At 38.8% G+C, this 22840-nt stretch overlaps 1 long non-coding RNA gene across 4 annotated transcripts; it reads left to right on the forward strand.

Moving 5' to 3' along the window:
- Positions 1-353: 353 nt before the first annotated feature.
- LOC124235927 (uncharacterized) lies at positions 354-7819 on the forward strand. 4 transcript variants are annotated; one of them, XR_006887605.1, is made up of 6 exons: positions 354-434; positions 952-1079; positions 2086-2266; positions 3185-3325; positions 6043-6236; positions 7258-7819. It is a non-coding gene; the product is annotated as an uncharacterized LOC124235927 (long non-coding RNA). The 4 variants fall into 4 exon arrangements; XR_006887604.1 differs by lacking the exon at positions 354-434 and adding an exon at positions 699-837; XR_006887606.1 differs by lacking the exon at positions 354-434 and adding an exon at positions 699-837 and having other exon boundaries at positions 2116-2266.
- The last annotated feature ends 15021 nt before the right edge of the window (positions 7820-22840 follow it).

Consider the following 22840-nt stretch of genomic DNA (forward strand, 5'->3'; position numbering starts at 1 on the left):
GCTGTTAATCTCAAAACAGGTATTTTTAATCAGCTGTACATGTTCACCACTTACAAAATATTACATCATCTATTGGATGTAGAAATGCTTTTCCACTTTCGCAAGTCAGAAAAAATTTTAAAAATAAAAAAATAGTAATTTTAAAGAAAATGTCTGTTTTGCTTCTCGTATTTCATGCAACAAGCACAATATGATTTAGAATGATGCTTGTAATAATTACATGGGACTCCTCCTGAAACTTTTGAAACTTAACTTTGTTTTAATAGCAGTCTAGTGACTTATGAGGAAATCCCTCTAGGGGAAGTGACGGGTGGTACCAAGACAGCCCATTTACGAATGAGGAAGTGGTGGTTACTCAATCTAGACTCAGGGTCAAGGCAGAAAGTCAAGGCAGAATCGTCTGAGTCAGAGCCTGTTGTTAAAGCTCTAAAAAGGTAATGATTTCTTTTCCAGCATGTTTTTCAGATTATTGATTGATCCCAAGATCGTGTAATAATTTTTGTAGTTTCTCTTTTGCTTTGTGTCAGTAGCAATTGCTACTTGTCACCAGCATTGAGAAGGGATCAAGGGGTTAGAGAAGCAGCACGTGGATGTGTTAAGTGACCTGCAGGAATACTAATGATATAATTGTGTGTGTGTGCGTGTGTGTGCATGCGCGCATACGTATGCGTTGACTAATCAACATTCTAACAGGAAGCTAAAGAACTCACAATAAATCATATTAAACAGTTACAAGATATTAGACAGCTGCTTGAATTTTTATCCAAGACTTTTTTGAATTATATTTTTTAAGTCTTTTTAACAATTGAAGCTTTCTGCCTTTCTCACTCACCCAAGGTAAAGTAATACCAGATTTTAACATTCGTATTAAATACCACCTTTAGGGAGAACTGTTTCAATTGATAACCTTTGTATCTACACTCCCCTGGAAATTTCTTTTGTTTTTCTCAGTGTGTTCAAATTCCTGGCTGGAGATCTAAGAAGAGAGGAAGGAGCACATTCAGAACTGGGGGTCACAGAAGAAACTTTAAGCCGAAAGGATCCCTAGTGTGCGGAATGGCACTTGCAGGAAGCAGCTGGTAATAATAAGGCATTTCACAAATTCAGTTGTCTTCCCTAAGTTCGCCGATATTCATTCTGTCAGAATTCAAGCACTGGGCTTTTAGAATATGCTTCAGAAATATGTGGTCCCTGCACTAAAGAAAGGGCATTCGATGCCTCTGGGGGGCTTGGAAAAAGAGCTGTAAAGAGAAGCTTGGGTTGCCACGATCTTTGGGGCCTCACTTTCTGGAATCACCCATGTTACCTCTTTTTGGCCTCCCTAATACAACATGCACTTGCCTTTTTTGGGGGGGTGGGGGGGAAGATTAGCCCTGAGCTAACTACTGCCAGTCCTCCTCTTTTGCTGAGGAAGCCTGGCCCTGAGCTAACATCCATGCCCATCTTCCTCTACTTTATATGTGGGACACCTACCACAGCATGGCGTGCCAAGCAGTGCCATGTCCGCACCCAGGATCCGAACCGGCGAACCCTGGGCTGCTGAGAATGTGCGAACTTAACCGCTGCACTACCAGGCTGGCCCCTGCACTTCATTTTAAGAGATCTCTTAAATGATGTTGTCCAATGGCCTGCAAATCCCAAGTTAGGTTTATGCATGGACCTCCCTGGCCTCATGACCACACCTATTCCAACTTGGGTTCTATAGACTTGCTCAGTCTCTCTCTGTCCTTGATTGTGGATAGAGCAATATCTTAACTCTAGTGACAGGTATAAAGGTGGCTTGGTGACCCGTGAGTTAATCTGGCTACACAGTCACTCAAGAGCACCACTCAGTCATCTTTTCTGATCCTTTGGAGCCAACCTCAATAGGCCGAAGCTCTGTAGTTCAATAAGATGTTTAAAAACAGAAGCTCCTGAGCACCTCAGGGGTCTGACTCCTGATGTTACCACTGCCACCCGGAGTCAGGAGCTCCATCAGATGCTCAGAGTGCAGCCCAGGGCCCCTGCAAATGAGAGGCAGAAGATATCAATTTCCCATGTTCAGAGCCTTCTAAAACTGCACTTTGAGTGTTGCTTCCCCCCTAGGCATTAGGATCATTTATTGTCTGTTGTCAGTGCTGTTCTCTGACCTGGAGCTTGGAGGCCCGGCTATTGTAAACCCACAGAAGAAAACTCAAAACTTATGCAGAATTATTGATTGTTTTCTCCACCCAGAAGAAATCGTTTTTCCTGGAAAGTCAGCCATATGGTGCCACAGAGGTGGAAGGTAAGAAAGAAGTTAGCCAAACAAGAATATGACTTTTGTTTTATGTATGTAGCACTTTCACTTGCCTCATGCGTAAAAGTCATTCAGTTCAACAAATATTTATTGAACCCTTACTATGTGACACACAGTTCTAAGTACTAGATGTTATCAGTGAACAAAACAGGTAAACTACTTCACATCATCCAGCTTCTGGTTCCTTCCCAGGGCCATTGTAGTAATTGAGACGTAATATATTTGGCATAGTGCCTGGCATATTAAAAACTACATAAGATGCAGATTATGTTTAATAGAATATAGGAAAAATGGCTGTGTTCCAGGTAGAGCTTAATTTAATCATCATTTATCATTGCTATGATGAGTATTGTAAAAATGAAGGATTTAAATAGATACTTTCTAAGTCAAAACATGACAAAATATATCCTTAAAGTCAGTGGTAAAATGACATTAATCTAACGGTTGATATTCTGATTTTCACAGCAATATTCTAGTGTGAGTATTAACCTAATCCTAGCATAATTTATAAAATTTAAATATTAGTTCTTTTTCCATTTTTGAATAATGCTGAAATCTCATCCCAGGTGTATATTCTCTTTCCTGAGAGAAGACACACATTTGATGAAAAGGATTTTGTGAAATATTTTAAGATGCTTTAAAAAAGAGAAATTTAGCAATGCAATTTTCTGTTATTAAAAAATGCCTCAATCTTTCCAGTAATTCTTCCATTTTTTTCTGCAAATGCGACTCATTTGAAAATCAGCTTTTCAATTGCTTTTTGATCTTTAGAATTTGAAGATATCTGACGACTTGCAAGACTGTAGAGTTCCCTTTTTAAAAGTTTGACACTTTTAATAGTGATCACCTTATTTTGTACTAAAATCCTCAATAGTGTAATAAAAATATTATTCTTTATTATGTAAGTAAGCCCTGAGTGGAACTACAAAGACCAGAAAGTGAATCATCGTTGGAAGAGTCTTGACATTCTTACCAAACAAGAAGAAAAGAAGAAGCCTGATACAACTTAATTTTTTTCCTGTTGGTTAGAATATTACAACAGAGATAGTAAGTGACAATCCACATTAAATTTTAAAATCTATTATAATATTAAGCAGCAAAGAAAGGAGTTGTTCATCAGATACCTTTTGTCTTTATGAAATTAGCACCGGTACTGTTTGGCAGTGATGGGAAATTTCCTTAAAATATCCTCCTTTTGAATGGCTGCTCCTATCCATTAAGATGCAACCTGATAGAGAAAACTGACCCTAAGAATTACGACCTTCTGTGCCTATGTGCTGTTCCTTTTGAGTTCCACGATATACTTTTCTCAAAGATGTCATTTTTCTCTCCATAAGTTTAGATTTGTTTTAAAATATCTCAACTTGTTATAAACAATTCAAGATGACTCTGAGATTTGTGTTAAGGGCCGTGTCCTGAATTTTGGTGCCCAGGTTTTTAGACCTAGCCAACGCTAGATGCTTTTGTTTGTTTGTCAGAATCATTGTAAACCCACAGAACGTTCTCAGACCATCTGTGAACCCTATGATGATTCAAAGTACATAAACATGACACATATTTAGGACGAAACAGATCCATTCTTTCTATTTATATCCAAACCCATTTCACGAAGATGGTTTTGTGGTACGTTGCAACGTCTCATTAACTTCACTCCACAGATGGAGAAAAGGAGGAAGGAATTGTCTGTGTGTTTTTTACTGTCTTTGGGTTGATGTAATGGTTTGCGATTTGTCTAACAGAATCCTATAGCAATTTAAAATGGAGTGTAGTCTCTCAGACTCTGTGAACAAGTACAAGCTGTGGTTAATGAAACTTCCTTCAAGGTAATTTGGGTTACCTAGCAAACTCCTTCAGGGAAGCTCAGAAAAGGTGCCATTTTGGGGCTGGCCCCATGGCTGAGTGGTTAAGTTGGTGCGCTCCGCTGCAGGCAGCCCAGTGTTTTGTTGGTTGGAATCCTGGGCGCGGACATGGCACTGCTCATCAAACCACACTGAGGCAGCGTCCCACATGCCACAACTAGAAGGACCCACAACGAAGAATATACAACTATGCACGGGGGGCTTTGGGGAGAAAAAGGAAAAAAGAAAATCTTTAAAAAAAAAGAAAGTGCCATTTTGGAAAGAGACAATATTATATCTAAGACTGCAATGCTTTCTCCATGTCCCATAGTGGGGGCTCTGATCATCATGAGGGCAGGAGGGGTCACTGAGCAGGTCTTTGCAGAGGCCTTCCTAGTCACACTATCATGTCATGCTACTTCTGTCCTCTGCGTAGCTCTTATTAATGCTGATATTTTTATTATTTAATTAATTTCTTTGTTTACTTATTGTCAGCTTCCCTTTATTGGAATGTGAAAGGTGGCTGAGGAGGTGACATTTAGACAGAGATTTGTGTGATAAGAAAGAGTCCAAGAAATCTCAGGGTAAAGCATTGCAGCCAGAGTGAGAATAGCTCATTTCAGAACCCTAGATGGAGAATGAGTTTGGCATGTTTGAGGAAAAGAAAGGACAGGGTATCTAGAGCACAGCAGGTGGAATAATGTGGAAAGATCTTGGGGAGTCAGACAAAGGCCTGGTCACATGGAGCTTGGTTGTATTATATTCTAAGATAACAGCCCTGGGGGGCTTCCAGCTGGAGTGACACGATCTGTCCTAAAATATCTGGCTTTGACCCCTGTGCCAAGAACAAACTGAGTGAGGTGGGGCAGGAGTGGAAGCAGAAAGACAGTCAGGAAGGCACTGGAATATCCCAGATGAGAAGTATCATTGGGTTGAACCAGGAAGGAAGTGGTGGAGATGGAGAGAAGTGGTTGGATTCGGGATGTGTTTTGGAGGTAGAGTCACTGAGACGTACAGGTGGAGTAGAGATGAGAGCTGAGGGACAGGGAGCACTCCATCTCCATTCCCCCGACTCTCCACGAGTGCTCCGTTTTTCTTGTATTTGTTTTTTTGTATTGAAGTAAAACTTACATTCGGTAAGTAAGCAAATAGTAAATGCCAAGTTTGTCGACATTTTGTATACGTATATACTTGTTTAACCAAATCAGGACATAGATACTTAACCACACCCCAGAAAGCTCCCTGGAGCCCCCTCCCAGATACATCATCTGTGCTCTAGTTTGGTGTCTCAGCTGTGGGGGATGTGATTCAGATGTCTGGTAGAACCTTTTGGCAAATTCAACCCTAAAGATGCATGTAAGAAACACTTTCTGTAACTCTGGAAATTTACCAAACCTGCTCTGACAAGCAGATCCTACGCCTAGCAGCAAGATTGGGCTGTTGTTAAACACGTCCAATAGGTGGGTATGTAATACACATACAAATACCTTCTATGTGATAAAGAACACAAGATTTAAAATAATCAATTCAGTGCTCTCAGAAATGTTAAGGAGGGAACTAAATTGGTTGTAAAGCAATTTGATTATTTTTTTAAAAAATCAGTGGTAGGCAGCCTTGCTTTACGGTAAAGGGAATCAGAATACGAAATGGAGGACCTGGATTCAAGTTCCAGTTCTTCTGTTAACGAGATGTGGGACTTTGGAGAAATTACTTAAATTCTCTGAAATGCGATTTCCTTATCTTCAAAGTGGATAGGACTGGAAAGGCTGCGAGGAGAGAATGAGACAGGACATGGAAAAGATCTCTGAAAGTCTGTGTGCCTTAATAATAAGGTGGTCAAAACCTAATTTAAGAGACAAGAAAAAGGTGCATCTAGGTGCGGTGAATGGCAGCCATGTTTCATCACTGTTTTCTCTTGCTCATCAGGCACCACACCCCTCTAAGGAATGCTCCACTTCTGACCAACTCCTTTCACATCGGCAACTGTTGCCACGGTTCTTGTCTGAGACCCCAGAGAGCTGTTCTGAATTGTCTCTTGGATTCATCCGGGCACCCTTCCATTACTGTTGGCTTCTAGTAGTCATGGAAATTACAAGTTGTCCTGTTTAGTGTGGCAGCTGGTAAGCAAATAGCACCCTCTGTTTTATGTCATATTTCTTGGTATTTGGGAATTACCAAATTTGAAAATTCAATAGCATCATACTCTGCATTATCTTCACACAAGCCACCGGGGAAAGGTCCAGGAAGCCACTGACACCACATTAGACACCTCTGAGCAATTTGGTACAAAAGCAGCTGGAGTCTTGCTATCTCAGCTGCTGCCTATAGTAAAAGAGTAATTAGAATTTCTTCCTTAGAGAACAAAAATTTCAGTAAGTATACATTTCTTTTAAGTATATATGGAAAATAGGCTAATAGAAAACTATGCCAGAGGAGTAAAACGTGTTATGCCAAGTATTAATTATATATGTATTAATTAGTACATAAGATAATTCTAAGTTTAGAAAGGAGATCAAGGTTAATTTTATTACCAAGTGCCCTTGGCCCTACTCCTTTAATAGTAGAACATACATAATCTATCAAAGTAAAAAAAAAAATGGTTAAAGCACTTTAAAATCACTTTAACAAGGTCAGAAATGAAGTTTTCAGATATTCTTTCCAGGATAAGTACAATGTCATGAATTTAATAGCAACTAAAAATAAATTTAGACTTTTGACACTTTTTTTTTCTGAGGGAACACAGAACCTTGAAAATGCCTTGGGGGAAATTGCTAACCTCTCTGGAAATTAATGAGTTCTTACATTATCCCTAAAGGGTTACGGGATATTTTCTAATTCTGCATTGCAGATGGGAAACCAAAGAGTTTGGCCATGGGTTCTATTTTCAGGGGCAGACTGAAAAGGACTCTTGTAATGCTCTTCTCTTTTCAGTTTGTCTATCATTTGGCCTTGTCTTTTTTCTAAGACAGAGTGGGCAGATAATATTTGTTCTTTGTTTAGGAGTCTTATTTCAAAGAGCTCTCTTATTTCACTGAAATTCCTGGGCATACTCTCTGGACTATTTAGAGCTAAATGAAAAGCTTAGTTTCTAGTATGTAATATTGTACTTTATTTTCCAATTATTTGATGCCCAACCTGCAGGATTATACATCCCCATATGTGGTCATATGACACAGTGACACCAGTCTGGACCATGTGACTACTTGCCCAGTGGAATGTACACAGAAGTAGAGTATACTGTAACCAAGCAGAAGCTTTGAGAACCCTAGTGTCCTTCAGCCATTTCTCCCTCCCTCTGCAATGCCAAAGTCCCCCCCCACAGGAACTGATCCTTTCAGCCTGGCTCCTGGAATGAGAAGATAGATAGAGAGGAGCTGCAGCTGATCCACAGATGACTCGTAACATGAACAAGAAATAAATCTTTATTAGTGTAAGTCATTGAGACTTTGCCTTTGTTTGTTCATGCAAATAACCTAGCAAAATTTGATAATACACAGTCCTCACTACACTGTGATAGATTTAAAATAAATGACTATTTTAGTTCTAATGTGTAGAAGCAGATATGACTTGGAAATTTACATAAAAGCTTGATATTTGCATTGGGTTCATTGTCATTGAGTTTTCACCATTTAAATCACAGCCTTGTCCAGGTACTTGGATAAAAGAAATATGTGCCCCTTGGGGCCGGCCCGGTGGCACAGCGGTTAAGTTCACACGTTCCGCTTCTCGGTGGCCCAGGGTTCGCCAGTTCGGATCCCGGGTGCGGACATGGCACTGCTTGGCACGCCATGCTGTGGTAGGCATCCCACATATAAAGTAGAGGAAGATGGGCACGGATGTTAGCTCAGGGCCAGTCTTCATCAGCAAAAGGAGGAGGACTGGCAGTAGTTAGCTCAGGGCTAATCTTCCTCAAAAAAAAAAAAAGAAATATGTGTCCCTTATAAAAGAGACGAAGGTTAAGCTTCAGTGTAGCACTCAACTGTAAAAAGGCAGATGAAGCTCAGCAGACTCTTCACATTTATGGATTGAAAATTGCCCGTGTACAACGATTGTTAAATTGGTGACTCATGGAGATTTGTGATTTTGCTGAGGTGTTGGTTTGAATGGTGTTCTTAGTGAAGCTGGAGTGAGTCAGCCGCCGTGGGAGGCCTAGTCCAACTCTCCTCACAGCATAGTCTCTGGACCAGCGGCGTCAGAATCACTCGGGACCTTGTTAGAAATGCAAATTCTCAGGTTTCCCCCCAAACAGACTGAATCTGAAACTCTTGGGTTGAGGCCCAGCCATCTGTTTTAAACAGCCTTCCAGATGATTCTGGTGCTTGCTAAAATTTGAGAACCACTCGCCTTGTCTTTTTCCCTGAAGGGCTTTGCTCCTCTCTCTACCACATCGTGGGACAGGACCTAGAAATCAGCATTTTAAAAGCTTGTGATTTAAATTCCTTGTGATTCCTGATGTGGCTCATTTTCACTGGCTTGCATTTTAAGAGATAATATAATAGTGTTATTTAGAACATAATTTCACAGTCTAAAAGTGCACATGCAGAAAGAGTTTGGTATACAGCACATGTCAACAATTTAAGGTAATAAACTGATGTTCAAATACTTGTTATCATAATGAGTATCGGCTTTTATAAAACAGCAAAACACAAATATGGTCCCAGAGTGTCTCCAACATCCCCAACAAGGAGGTAGGCTGCTGTAAAGAGCACAGATTGTGAAGCTCCAGACCCTGCTTTCCTCAGCCTCTCGTTCTACTGCCGGCTCCTCCCATGGTGCTCGCGGCCCTGAGGAGGGGGCCCACTGAGACAGGAGATGAGGAACACGAAGTTTGGAAAATAGCTCCCCAGGGGTAGATGCCTTAATTTAAAACATTAAGGCAGAAATCAAGTCAAGTTGGGAAAGGTAGCTCTGTTTGGGGTGTGGGTCAGGATGCAGAGGGATCTGAATTGGAGGCAAAAAAACAAAAACAGTAAGAAAGAAAAACAAAAGAAAAGAAGGAAGGAAGAAGGGAAAGAGGGAAGGAAGGAAGAAGGAAGAAAGAAGGAGGCAAGGAGGGCAAGACGGAAGGAAAGAGGAAGAAAGAAGGAAGGAAGGAAGATGGAAAGAAGGAGGAAGGAATGAGGGAGGGAAGGAAACAAGGAAGGAGAGAAGGAGGAAGAAAGGAAACAGGGAAGGAAGGAAGGAAACAAGGAAGGAAATGAGCTGTCAATCACAATCTGTTTTAAGGGCTAACTTCCCATTTGTTGTGCCAACATTATGCTCGTATTAATTAGCACCCGAAGACTGGATGTGCTGCTGGTCTTAACGCACAGAAATATCTCCTGACATTAGAATGTAAAGGCCACTGGAGCAGGACCCTTGTCCGTCTTGTCAACACTTTACTCCAAACGCTGATCAGTCAGTGAGCCCAGAGGTAGCTTTCCTGTGAAGCTGAGCCTCAGGCTTCCTCCCTCGCACAGGGCACTTTCAGAACACATAATTTTATTTTTGTAATTCTGTATTATTTTTATTAAAGAGGACCCTGAGAATTGTATAAACTTCAGATCTCCTCAAACATGGATCCACCTCTGGTTAGGAGGCAATAAATTGAGGTGAAATACACTTGGACAAAGGTGCTAGCAGGAACATGGAAAGGGAAAAGATTAAATCAATGTTAGAAGGAAATCTGCTGTACCTGGTGATTGAATGGATTGCAGAAGGAGGAGAAAAAGGAAATAAAACGTGAACAATCCTATTTCTTTCTTTGATGGTATTCCTAAGTTCAAAGAATAATCATCTATAACAGACTAGGTATCTGGATATCAGCTAATATATAAAAGTCATCTCAATGATAGATTTCTTGCCAAAGTGAAGAAATAGCTAAACTCTACTATAATTATGTAGATTACAAACTGGTGAAGTGACTGTACCAAATGACACTGATTGAAGTTTTAACATAAATCTAGAAGTTTCTAGGGGTGCATCAAATGCCCAACTCTTTATATCTCTTCTTTTCAACATGTTTGTCAATAATTTGGACCAAATTATAATCGTATACTCAATACACTGACATATGGGACATGATTTTGAGAAGACGAGAAGATTAAACTAAAAACTGAAAAGAAGGCAGAATTAGATTCTAAATCGTTATAATTAGGATACACAACTTGGCAGCAACGTTGTTAGAACTGACTGAGTTCACTTTGTGTCAAGTTTATGATGTCTACCCACAAAGGCTAATGTTATCCTAGACCACATTAATAGAAATGGTTTCTAGATTCTAGAATGAAGGACACAGCAGCCTCGTTTGGCTCCACAATGTTCACTGCTGTCTTCAGAGAGTGGGCTGTTGATATGTTCTATCTGATAAGATGGTTCCATTTAAACCCCAAAGGATAAAATGAGGATGAACAGCAGGTTTGATTTTTATTACAATTTTTTTTTAGGGGGTGAGGAAAATTGGCCCTGAGCTAACATCTGTGCCAATTTTCTTCTATTTTGTATGTGAGACACCACCACAGCATGGCTTGATGAGTAATGAGTAGGTCGGTGCCTGGGATCCAAACCTGCAAGCCCTGGGCTGCCAAAGTGGAGTGCACAGACTTAACCATTATGCCACAGGGCTGGCCCCTTATTGCAATTTTCTAAGAAAGATAGAAAGATAGAAGCAAAGTAGTGAGTTGCCTGTTGCATGTGTTCAATCAAGGCTGGAAGACAACCACTTAGTAATCATTTTTAGGGGAGATAGCATTAGATAGTTGGTTATTTCATGTAATTTAATTTTTTAAACTCAGAGTTTTCAGGATTCTATTACTCTACGACTGTGATATTTTTTATTTAAATTCCAGATTGTTGTTCCCACTGTTTCTAAGTTGTCCTTTTAACTACTAATTGAACTGGTGGCAATCCACAGCATGTTCCTTTCTGTGTTCTCAGTTTCATGTGAAGGATCCAAAAGATCAATTCTTACTGAAAACTCATCTACTGTTTATTCTTCTGTTCAAGCAGAATTCAATTTGTTTACCTATAGTAAAGCTTAATAAAGTGTAGTTTCTGGCATGATTAAAAGGGTTAAATAAGTTATCTTCACAAAGTAAAGACAATGTGTAGATTTCCATGGCGAATGGCTGAGGCTTATAAACTCTAACCTCATCATTCCAGATTTTTCAGCTGAAGTTTTCTTGAAAAAGACTGTGTAGTCATACTCACCCAAGTTCTCAACCAAGTGACTATTCCATTAGGATTAATAAATAATGTCAACTATCTTTTGCCCAAAGTTATGCTAGAAAATATTCTTTTGAGGATCATTTTTCTATTTGATACATATGCCAAATTTTCACAGTAAAAATATTTGGGGTCTTGTCTTATTTGGACTAGTAGCACTTAGTTTATTTTCTTAAAGGTGAATGAATAAAAAGGTCATTTAATAACAAAAGAGAGAGTAGAATTAACTTTAATGAGCAGTTAATCTTACCAAGCTTTCTTTTATAAAATAACAAAGAATGGATGACCAAATTTAGATTTAATTTTATTGTTTCCATGAAAGAGAATAATTAATTCTTCAATAGAATCACCATAATTAAAAGGGGAAAAGCTCCTATTGATTAGTTGAAGTTATGTAAATATCATGAGCAGTCATGGGAAAAGGTAAAACAAAAAGTCAAGATGCGGAATCAATAATCATGTTCAGAAAATCACCAAATCGACAATCAATCTAACTGAATACAACCAACATAAAGAGGGACAAGAGGTAAAAGATAAAGTGTTATTACAGCATTTATAGTATATTTATCTTTTGCCCCCCGACATTTTTATAAATTAGGATTTGCCCTGTTACTTTACCAAAGTCTTTGCAGAAAACTTGGCAATGTAAGAGCACAGCTGGCCTCTCGATGACACCTGGCAACTGAAGCTGTCGTTACCCTGTCTAGGAACACTTCAATCTAAACGCTCCTTTCAAAGGAACAAGCAGAGAAGATCTATTCATTAAAAAGCAATAAGGTTGTACTTAAAATGACTCAGCCTTAAAATGATCCATCATACGTGTCATAGGCTCTTACTGAGCAGTGGTCCATGTTCCTTTATAATCAACATATGACAAACTCTGAAGAAATGATCAATATTTTAGTTTTATAAAAACAATAGTAGAAAAATATGTGGAGTTCTAGGGCCTAGTGAAGTATCTAAAGTAAGAACAGATTGTGTACCGAGGCTTAAAAATCTATCTTAAGGGTGCCTTTTATTATATATCATCATCATCATCATCATCACCATATGCTATTATATTTAATTGCTGTCGTGGAACCTAATGTTGATCTCACAGGTCACCTAGGGTGCCACAAATTTGATAGGGTCTCAGTAAGAGAAAGAAAGTCTTCTAAGTAGTCTGATAGGCCCCTGTTTAGATATAGGGCTTATGTTCACTACAGTACCCTTAGCAGGAAACCTCAAGAATATCCGCGAGACAAATAAGAGCTGTAGAATTTAATGAATCCTTCCACAAGGAACCACAAGTCAAATGAAGCACAAACTGGTATCTCTGTTGAAATGCCACCCTCTTCAAGAACTTTCCTGACCATCCATGTGACACAGCCCTTTCATGGCCACTCTAGTTGCTGACTGTGTTTGTTTTCATAGCGGTCATCGTTACCAGATACTGTGTAGCATGTTGATTTATTTGTTTATTGTCTATCTTCCCTTCTAGAATGTAAGGACTGAAATGTTGTTTAATTTGTTCCTATTGCTGCAAGCTGAAACAATGCCTAAGAAATCGGTGACTTTCAATAAATATTTGGTGAATGAGTGAAACCCAGGAGAGGTAGCATACCTGCCAATGGATGAAAAGTGAAATCCTTCTGTCTTGTAGGCATTTGGGGTACTGAACAGCATTTTCTCAGACATTGCTAAAAGCATGTGAAAAATAGTACAAATTTCCCTGAACCCAATTTTCTCAATGTGATAGAGGGAGACGTAAAAATTCCAAAAAACCCTTAAAGCTTCCTCATGAAAAACACGCTTCAAATTCTGTACATGAATGGCGTCCAGATATTTTGAAGTCTCCTTCTATTGAACTGATCATAAGAAGAGCACAATCAGCAGTGATGGAAGAATTGGATACATGCAGTCAGAGCCATATACATAGAATATTCTAGGCAGTTGAAATGCAGTTATAGTCCACTGCTCTCAAGAGGGAATTAACAAACAAATTCAGAAATATTCTGGGGATAATTAGCACCAGAGAAGTTGAGCTGAATGTAGAAAGAAAACATTTATAATACATGAGATACTTTTAATATTTTCATGAAATTTTCAGCATTGATGATTGTGTTGGGTCATTAACTTTGGCAAAGGAAAGGATTTGAGTACTGTCGCATTTGAGTCAGTAAGCCACAGGAAGCCGTTTACTCCATCACTTAGGGTTTTCAGTGAGTTTACACGGTGCGGTGGGGGACTAGCAAGCTTCAGAGATTTCTCTCATGGGGTCCAGAAGAGTTGAGAGAAGCCACTGAGGACAACTTTGATTCTCGCATCCTGTGTGGGAGGAAAAAAAAGACATTTACTGAAAGTGGACATTTCCCCAAACATTGAAAGATTATCTGATAGCGACTGAGGCAAAACTGGAGATATGCTTGCATTGAGGGAGCAATCTTTTTGGTAGCAATCAGTTTGAATTATGAAACAGAAGTATCATACTTTCTTTCTGTGAAGGGAATGGTACTGTTTCTGTTTTCGTTTCCTATCAGGCACTAGTAGTAGGAGAAAACTTAGTAATAAGCCGATCCTCTTGATTTTTATTTATAAATACAAATCACATGTAATATGTTATTAAAAAACAAAAAATCTACGATGGACTCTTCCTGAAGGATAGATGATGGCAGTTCCCTGAGGAAAGGAATGTTTTCTCCTAAGCAGTCAACTACCCTTAATGGCACAAATTGCAGGACTTTGACACTGTGACCCCTCTTGAAGTCGGAAGAAAATGGGGAGTTAGCGTAGAGAACGTGAATTGCAATCCAGTCCACATGACTCTGTTCGGTTGGTCCTTTTCACTTACGCCTTTTAGCTTCAGGCTTTTAAAGCACTGGTATCTTCATTTTTTTCAAGTTGTATTTAATTTATTCAGCAGTGTGCCCTTCTGTTATGTGCAAGAAATGCTCATTTCTTCTCTGTGTCCTATCTGCTTTGCCGTCTTATTCAGTATCAACAAAACAATCTTGTTTATCAAAGAAGTCACCCAAATCAATGTTTCACATGCAATAGTAGTCTCTGAGTTCAGATGTACAACACTGCTTCTAACATTCTTTTCTTAATAGCATTTCTTATTTGATATAAAAATAAGCTTCATATTTAATGTCAAGTGGGAAAAAGAAAACTATACTATGGCAATATTGTGACAAGGCCTTATTATAAAAAGACATTATTCTTAGGGTTTTAACTAGAAAGCATTAATGCCTGCCCATTTTCATAGCCAAAGCCTGGGAAACACTTTGCATCTTTAAAGAACGTAGTAATGAAACTCTTGCTTTGATTTTTCTCCTTGCCTAATTTTTCAGCCCATTCTAACTGATTTTAGCATATTTTGTTTTCGTTTTAGGAGAGTTATTTTAGTCCTGTCTTTTATTTGACTTCATACTTCATTCTTTTCCTCCTTTTTCATTTTCCTGATTGAAACTTGATATATCAAAGCAGGAAATGAATAAGAATGGCCTTCCAGGTTATTTCCTGAAGATAAAATTCAGCCTCAAATACAAGGAAAATAAAACCGAATTTCAAGACCCAGTTAAGGATTTTGAACAACAGAGCAGTTTGAGAAGTTTTTTATCAAGCCATTTTACAATGCCTAATCATTCTTCAAGATTTGCTATGTGGCTACGCACCAGTACTCTGCGTTCTTCGGGTCACTGAGTGAAGTTTGCATTTTATCAACTGAAGGTGGAGAAAAGTTCTGAGCATTGTAATTTTTCTACAACACTAACCCTTTGGATTACAGGAACAGCACTATTTGTTTTGCAATGGGTTTCAGAGCTTAGCTTTCCTGCATTTTAATCAGGCTACACACACCTTCACGAGGTCGTGCTACTAAGCCTGGTGGTCACTCCTGGCTTCCTTCCCTTCCTCCCTCTCCTCTGCTCTGTATAACTTCTCTGGTAGTCCCGTTCCGTGTATGTTCCAACCTTTGTAGTGATCTCCCAGTCCTTGCAAGTTGCATTTTCTTTTTTTAATCTGTTTTCTCTTTGTTTTTCAGTTTCTGAAGTTTCTATTGACATTTCCTTAAGCTCAGAGATTCTTTCCTCAGCCATGTCCATTCTACTAATGAGCCTCTCAAAGGCATTCTTCATTTCTGTTACAATGCTTTTGATCCCTATTATTTGTTTTTCATTCTTTTATTAGAATTTCCATCTCTCTGCTTATCTTACCCATCTGTGCTTGCATGTTGCCTACTTTTCCATTAGAGTCCTTAAGTATCAGCCATCGTTGACTTAAATTCCTGGTCTGATAATTCCAACATACACGCCATGACTGGGGCTGGTTCTGATGCTTGCTCTGTCTCTTCAGACTGTGCTTCTTATCTTTTAGCATGCCTTGTGATTTTTTGTTGAAAAGGGGACAGGATGCACTGTGTAAAAGAAACTGCCGTAAACAGGCCTGTAGTAATGTGGCAAGGACACGGGGGCGAGGAAGCATCCTGTAGTCCTACGACCAGGTCCCAGTCTTTTAGTGAGACTGTGCCGTTGGACTGTGAACTTGACAAGTGATTCTCAGTTTTGTTTTCCACTTCTCTAGGTGGGACAGAATGACTAGAGGCAGCTGTTGTTCGGGATGTCCTTCCTCCTGTGTGGAAGGTTAGGGAGGCTGGAGTTGGGTATTTCCTTTTCCTCAGGTCAGTTCAGCTCTGATAAACCCCAGCAGGTTAAGCTCTGATTAAATAGTTTCTCTTAAAGGCAGACCTTGTTGAAACAGACAGTGTTCTAGCATATTCAAAATGATTAATTTTCCCCTCCTCCTGGGGAGGCATAAGGGGATTTTTCTCTGCTCTTCATTATGAGAACATGGTAGAGTTCCTGGAGTAAAACTCGCAGAAAGTATGAGGGTCCCCCAATGGCTGGGTCTGCCTAGATTTTTCTCTCTCAGGCTTGTCCACACTGAGCCTCTAGCCATTCATCAGCGGCAGTCGAGATTTTCCTAGCCCAGCGCTGGTCTCCACTGAGGTCTCTGATCAGGTGAGTGTGAACTTCTGTATCTGTGTGTCTGTCTCCGCAATTTTGCAGGCAGTGGGTTACCCTGTGACCTCACGTCTCTGAGAGATACAAGAAGAATCATTGATTTTTCAGTTTGTTCAGCTTTTTACTCATTAAGATGAAGTGGTAACTTTTAAATTCCTTATATGTAGGACCAGACCCTGGAACTCTCCCCATCTTTTCTTTCTGAAACTCTTCTCTTGGTTTTCCAGGAGCCTGTGCTATACCTGTTCTCCTCAGATTTCTCTGACTTCAGCCTCCAAACATGCCCCACAGCCCTGCTCATAGCTTTTTGCCCTTCTCTCATACGCTCCACTTCACTTTGTCCCGGCAGAAACTTCTTTTACTCACATTGTATCAGATGAGGCTGCCAGGTGAACGCTCCCCGAATCTTTCTCTCTAGCCTCAAACCAGACTCCTCTAGTGGTGCATTCTAACTACCTGGAAGGGTCGAAGCATGAATAAATACCTGGAAACAAAAATAAGATGGCTGCTCAAAACCTCACCTTTTGTCCTGTCAATATCTATTTGATATGCCCCCAGAACAAATTCTTGCTCTTCCACCAACATTAAATCTTTTTCATAAAATCTTATGGTACTGTAAGAATTTAAGACTTTCGTTGGCATATTGTATGGTACCGTATGGTAGCGTACCGAAATTCTTCTGCTGTGTCATTTAGATTGCTGGCTCGTTCTCTCAGGTCAAAATCTTAGCTACAACTTTGTTGCCATCCTCCTCCTGGGAATTCTGTTTTATCAGTTTAAAACTTTGTTGTTTTTTCACAGTCTCTCTCCGTCGTTGTGTCTTTTCCTTTCTTTTTGCTGCCACCATCCTCACTTAAATCTTAACCACTTGAACTTCAAATCCTCGCCTGGATTATTGACTTCCTGATAAGTAAATATTCCTAAAAAGGAAAGTCTGCCGATCGCTGTGCCTTGCCGCCTCCCCTTATGTTGATGTTGTGCAAGTTCGACTGATAACCTGCTTTTCTTCTCGCTTTACATGCTCTTCCTGGGGGCCCTCCCTCACTCCTAAAGCGGAATCTAATACCTAGGTGGTCCAGAAGTCCAAGCCCTCCTTCTTTACCCCAGAGTCATTCCAATTCCAAGTGACTTTCAGACAACTCCATTTAGATGTCTCCCATACATCTCAGATGGAGAGAGGAAACCAGCGGCTGGGCTGCCTAGCGGTCTCCCAGGGTAGAACTTGGTGAATTTATCATAGTTCAGGTCCTGGCTTCAGCCTTCCAGCGTACCATGAACCCAATCTGGTTGATGTCTCCATATTCTGTCTTTCTTATTAATGAACAGTGCTGAACACACACCACCACCTCTACTCTGACAAATTGTCTTCCAAAGGTATCATGTTTCAGATTGACAGAGGGAGTTCAACTATCCCATAGCCGTTATATAAATGCGAGTATGGCTTGCCTTTGTCTGTTCTTCCCAACTCTGTTTCAGAAAAAGTTACATTTAGCATACATCTAATTAATCTCATTCGTAAAGTGTGATTTTTACACATAGACTCTCAGGCTCTGGCAGAGCCTCGTCCATACTCTTGTATTCTCTATCTTGGTTAATGGAATCAGCATGTACTAGCACTCAGAATCTCAGAAGCATCCTTTTGACTTCTTCTGTTCCCTTGGCTACCACATGAAACCCTCCACCTGCGATAGCCTCCTATCTTCCCTCATACAACCTTTCCAATCCATTCTCAAAACTGCTGACAATGTGGAACACCGCCTGCCGTTCTCCTTATTCAAAGCGTTTGATACCTTCCTATGTTTTCAAACTTCTTAGTATGAAACAGAAGGTGTTCTTGATCTGAACTTTATAGGCTTCTTCAGCCTCATCTCCACCACTTGTCCAGATGTGCATCCTACGTTCCAGCCATCCTAAATTATATAGCAGTTCCCTGAAATGCCACAGCCTTTCACCCAGTCATGCCCTTGCACCTTTGTTCACCTCATCTGGACCACTTGGCCCGCTAGTATCTGTTTAGCAAGCTCCCGGCCATCTTCAGAGACTCTGTTCAAATACCACTTCCCTTTTTTTTAAATGGACACTATTTAATATAATAATTATATGTGTTTAGTCTACAAACATTTGGGAAACAGAAAAGAATAAAATTTAAAAACCCATAATTCCAACACCTAACGATAATCTCTATTAACACTTTTGTCATTCTTTCCAATTAAAAAAACGAAAAGATTTTTTAAAAATGAAAACTAAGTACTTTCCCTAATCTTTTTTCTCCTCTTTTCCTTTGGTATCAACATGTACAAGATATTTTGTATACTGTGTATTGTCTTTTTCTCTGTTATTTGCTTGTATTTCAGGCACACAGAGTTAATGGTACTCTGTAAATCATGGCACTTCTTTTACTTATTTTTCTATTTTATTTGCTTATTCTGAGCCAGTAACACATTATTTTTGTTTTCACAACTATGTAGTAAATTCTATTTTCCTCTTCATTTAAAAATTTTTCATTACTCATCACTGTTTGCTCTTATAAATATATTTTATATTTGTTTTCAAACTTCCCCAACAATTCTTATGAAATTTTAGTTAAAATAATATTGAAATTGTAGACTTATCTTTAAAATGCTAAGTTGTCTCATTCCTAAGCATAATTTGCCTCTCCACTTATTCACAATTTGTTTTTTATATTCTTTAATAAAATTTTAAAATGTTTTCCAAAAAGTCTTTTATTCTTTATGTTATTTTCTAAAATCTTTATAGTTTTTGTTGCTATTGTGCATAGTCCTTTATTTTCTATTTTAATTTGCTGTTGGTTGTTGTTGATAGAGAAGAATATGATAGATTTTTATAAGTTAATATTTTATTCAGTAAACTCACTAAACTCTTACTAACTAATAATTTGCCTGTTGACTTCGTTGGTTTTCAATGTGGATGATCATATATTTGCAAATAACAATGGTTTTATCATTTTCCTTCAATTGTCCTTTCCCTTTTTATACTGATTTGACTTGGATGTCCAGCTATACTATGTTAAAGCTTTGTGGAGAGAGCGGGCACCCTTGTCTGGTTCCCAAACTTAAAGGAAATGTGTCTAATTTTTTGTCATTTGTTGTAAAATTTGCTGTAGGCTTTGGTTTAGAGGTTTTGTTGAATTAAAGAAGTTTCCTTCAATTCTTTGTTTCTGGGATTTTTTTCTTTCAGTCTCAATTAAGTATTAAATTTTATCAAATGTCTTTTCTGCATTGTTTTCTACATTGATTTACATTTGGTAACTGACACTGATAAATTTTTCTGATGTTGAACCATTCTTGCATTCCTGAGATAACCCTTAGTAATTGCCTTGGTTTATTATTATTACTATTATTTTTGAGGAAGATTAGCTCTGAGCTGATGTCTGCTGCCAATCCTCTTTTTTGCTGAGGAAGACCAGCCCTGAGCTAACATCCACGCCCATCGTCCTCTGCTTTATATGTGGGATGCCTACCACAGCATGGCTTGATTCGAACTGGCAAACCCTAGGCTGCTGAAGCGGAATGTGTGAACTTAACTGCCACATCAATGGGCATGCCCCTGTCTTGTGTTATTTTTAATATTCTGTCAAAAGCTAGTGAATAATTTATTTAGAATTCTCCATGCATGTTAATAAGTGAAATAGACATGGATTTTTAAATTTTTGTACTATCCTTATCTGGTTTGGAAGTCAAGGTTATACTGGCCTCATAAAATGCTTGAGCAGCTTTCCTTTTCGTTTTTCTTTGATTATCTAAAACAACTTATAAAATATAGGGATTGTCTATTCCTTGAATATTTGATGGAAATCACCTGTAAAACTTTCTTGATCAAACATATCTATTTCTGTCTTCTTTTTTTCCTTTTTAGGAGTTGGCAAAGACTTTGTATATTATTTCAATGCCTTTAATAAGTACTAATCTATTCAACTTTTATATTTATTCTCATGCTCATTTTGGCATTTTATACTTTTGCAGAAATGTATTCACTTTATTTGTTCATATTTAATGATTAATAGCATTGCATCATATTCTTCTCTTACTCTACTTTATAAGTTCTATTATGTGTGTCTGTGTTAATTTACTCATAATTGCAGCATGAACAACCTTTATTGTTAAATAGTTTTCAAGCATTTTTTTTCAGTTTCTCATATTCCAACATTTGGATGTACCATGGTTTATTTAACCAGTCTGGTGGCAGGTTGTAATTTCCAGAGATATAGCCACAATCTATCTCCCATCCCATATGCTCTTGACACTCCTTCCTTCAAGAGATGAGGTCTATGTTTCCTTCCTTTGAAAATAGGTAGGGTTTTGACTCATAAGTGTCCAGTAGAATGCAGCAGAAGTGATGTTTTATGACTTCCTAGGCTATGCACCTTCAACCCTCTTTGTTGGAATACAATGATAAGGCTACCAGAGGGAAAAAATACTAAAGCAGTTGTTCTAGTTACTACTACTGTGTAACAAATGATCCCAAACTTAGTGGCTTAAAGCAATGGTTTGATCATGTTCACAGGAATGCTTCTCTCTCTTCTCGACTGTCTAGAGCCTCAACTGGGAAGATTCAGCGACTAAGATGACTTAACAGATGGGGCTGGAATCATCTGAATGTTTCCTTTAACGATTTCCTTTCGTAGAAGAAACCCTCAAATTTGGCAGCTGTATGCTTCATATTTGGAGTCTCTACATCCATACTCAATCTTCTCAATATCAGCTTAAGATTTTTCTTCTCTGCCATTAAAAAGTAAGCCCCCCAAAATCCTGATTTATGAGTATATTTCATGGGCCATTTGCAGCAGAAGTCACAGAGTGGAATCCAAAACAATAGACTCAAAGTTTTCTAGCATCAGTGTCATCTTCCAGGGCATAGTGGTTCCTGACTTCTGCCCCCAAACCAGTTCTCTGGCTCATGGTTTCTAAGAAAGAACTCTCCACCTAGTGTTCGTCATAAGAGTTAGCCTCATAAAATGCTTGAGCAGGTTTCCTTTTTTTTTTTTATAATGTCTCTCCCCTTTTTAATTTTTTGTTTTTCATCTGTAGAAGAATGTCAAAGAGCAGGAACGCACTTCAGGAATTGTGAAGGGAGGCACAGCCTCATTTAGGAGTTTAATGGTCTAAGAGTCCCACAACAGAGAGTGTAATCTCTCCTGTAGGATGCACTTAGAAGGGTTCTCAACTGAGGCAAGGAAAAGTTCCTTGAAATGAAAATTAGAGGATATGAACACTTTGGCAATTCTTGTGTAATTGTCCTTCTAAAAAGCTGCTTCTATTATAATTCCTATTTGTAGATCAAATTTTCCCAGGGACCAGTATTTAGAGCAGAGCATAATTATTTTAAGATGGGCTGTGCTGCCATTTTTTCAAGGAGAATAAAAGCATAAAAAATTCTGCACAGAAAAATCTCCAAGTCAAAACTGAAAGCTAATCTTGTTCATCACATTGTCACACGTTGTTCTGACATAAAGAATCTGAGGGAACAATCCAGATACTGCTTAACTTAAGACTAGCATAAATTTGGGCCTTTATCATAAATAAACATATATACTCTAATGATTTTGAATACAAGTTATTTTAAAAGGGATATGATACTCCAAGACAGTATCCCAGAGTGATTATTCAAGAAACAGCTGTCTAGTAAGAGTTGCAGTTATGCAGTTCCCGCCAGCACATGCCTAGATTGACAAGTTATCGTGCTCCTAACTATGTAGTGAAAGGCGTATTTCCCAAGGATATCCTTAATTCTTTCCAAAGTTACTTTGTTCTAAGATTTGTGTTTTCCTTCGTATCGTATCAGAATCTTTGTCGTCATCAGTCACTACCGTGTTTATCCAGCCATTGTGTGGAACAGTTTGGATCTGAGAGGACCCAGATAAGCTTCCTGGAGTCTTAACCTTCTCTCCCTAAGGAAAAAATATTTTCCAGTAAACACTGAGAGTTGTTTTGGAGCGTGACGGGGAGGCTTTCCTCTCTCGTGAACTCTGTGTTTCAATAACTCCCAACACTCAAGTAAATTGAAGTTTAAACAATTAGGGAAGGTTTATGAATTTAGAAAGTCCAGTCAGAGGTCTTAGGCAAATCTAAAAGCATTAAACATTCTGCGTTTACTCTAATTTCTGCCCTGATTTCCCATCAAATGAGAGGAAATAGCTTTGGATATGTGAATTTTTTTTCCTTTCTAATACGTTTGCTCTCATTGGGTTAATGACAGGGTTACACCTGTTAAAATGGTGAGTTGACTGTATGTATTAGCTTTTGTCCCTTGCTCAGATCCCAGTAACACAACAATAAAGGAATTTTTTAAATAGCATAACAAGGACAAAGATAATTGGAAAAAACACAATGGTGACAAGTTTTTGGAAACTGGAAAGCGGATGGACAAGGAAGCTAAATCCTAAACTGGCAGCAGGCATCTGAGAAGCAACTTAATTTTATACTGATGAATTCTCAAAAGATTCAAATGATACCACTAACCTCTAAGGGAAGATTGGGACTAAAAATTTAACTATAACTGAA

Source organism: Equus quagga, chromosome 2 (genome assembly GCF_021613505.1).
Source record: "Equus quagga isolate Etosha38 chromosome 2, UCLA_HA_Equagga_1.0, whole genome shotgun sequence".
Classification (NCBI taxonomy): Eukaryota; Metazoa; Chordata; class Mammalia; order Perissodactyla; family Equidae; genus Equus; species Equus quagga.